Raw genomic sequence first — 1,676 nt, 5'->3', positions numbered from 1 at the left:
TTGCCGCCCCCCCCCGGCTCGCCGAGGCCACATCACTGGCCAGTGTTGGAAGGTGGAGAAGTTGGCACTGATGTTTGCCGCCCCCCCACCCCCGCCCCGGCTCGCCGAGGGCCACATCACTGGCCAGTGTTGGAAGGTGGAGAAGTTGGCACTGATGTTTGCCGCCCCCCCCCCCGGCTCGCCGAGGCCACATCACTGGCCAGTGTTGGAAGGTGGTAGAAGTTGGCACTGATGTTTGCCGCCCCCCCCCCCACCCCCCTGGGCTCGCGCCGAGGCTACATCACTGGCCAGTGTTGGAAGGTGGAGAAGTTGGCACTGATGTTTGCCGCCCCCCCCCCCGGCTCGCCGAGGCCACATCACTGGCCAGTGTTGGAAGGTGGAGAAGTTGGCACTGTGATGTTTGCCGCCCCCCCCCCACCCGGGCTCGCCGAGGCCACATCACTGCCAGTGTTGGAAGGTGGTGAAGTTGGCACTGATGTTTGCCGGCCCCCCCCCCACCCCCCGCCCCCGGCTCGACCGAGGCACATCACTGGCCAGTGTTGGAAGGTGGAGAAGTTGGCACTGATGTTTGCCGCCCCCCCCCCCCTGGCTCGCCGAGGCCACATCACTGGCCATGTTGGAAGGTGGAGAAGTTGGCCACTGATGTTTGCCGCCCCCCCCCCCCCCACCCCTGGCTCGCCGAGGCTACATCACTTGCCAGTGTTGGAAGGTGGAGAAGTTTGGCATGATGTTTGCCGCCCCCCCCCACCGGCCTCGCCGAGGCCACATCACTGGCCAGTGTTGGAAGGTGGAGAAGTTGGCACTGATGTTTGCCGCCCCCCCCCCCGGCTCGCCGAGGCCACATCACTGGCCAGTGTTGGAAGGTGGAGAAGTTGGCACTGATGTTTGCCGCCCCCCCCCCGGCTCGCCGAGGCCACATCACTGGCCAGTGTTGGAAGGTGGAGAAGTTGGCACTGATGTTTGCCGCCCCCCCCCCCCCGGCTCGCCGAGGCCACATCACTGGCCAGTGTTGGAAGGTGGAGAAGTTGGCACTGATGTTTGCCGCCCCCCCGGCTCGCCGAGGCCACATCACTGGCCAGTGTTGGAAGGTGGAGAAGTTGGCACTGATGTTTGCCGCCCCCCCCCCACCCGGCTCGCCGAGGCCACATCACTGGCCAGTGTTGGAAGGTGGAGAAGTTGGCACTGATGTTTGCCGCCCCCCCCCCGGCTCGCCGAGGCCACATCACTGGCCAGTGTTGGAAGGTGGAGAAGTTGGCACTGATGTTTGCCGCCCCCCCACCCCCGGCTCGCCGAGGCCACATCACTGGCCAGTGTTGGAAGGTGGTGAAGTTGGCACTGATGTTTGCCGCCCCCCCCCCCGGCTCGCCGAGGCCACATCACTGGCCAGTGTTGGAAGGTGGTGAAGTTGGCACTGATGTTTGCCGCCCCCCCCCCCGGCTCGCCGAGGCCACATCACTGGCCAGTGTTGGAAGGTGGAGAAGTTGGCACTGATGTTTGCCGCCCCCCCCCACCCCCGGCTCGCCGAGGCCACATCACTGGCCAGTGTTGGAAGGTGGAGAAGTTGGCACTGATGTTTGCCGCCCCCCCCCCCCGGCTCGCCGAGGCCACATCACTGGCCAGTGTTGGAAGGTGGAGAAGTTGGCACTGATGTTTGCCGCCCCCCCCCCACCCCGGCT

The sequence above is a fragment of the Procambarus clarkii genome, chromosome 42, assembly GCF_040958095.1.
Source record: "Procambarus clarkii isolate CNS0578487 chromosome 42, FALCON_Pclarkii_2.0, whole genome shotgun sequence".
Lineage (NCBI taxonomy): Eukaryota > Metazoa > Arthropoda > Malacostraca > Decapoda > Cambaridae > Procambarus > Procambarus clarkii.
This window is presented reverse-complemented; position numbering follows the sequence as displayed.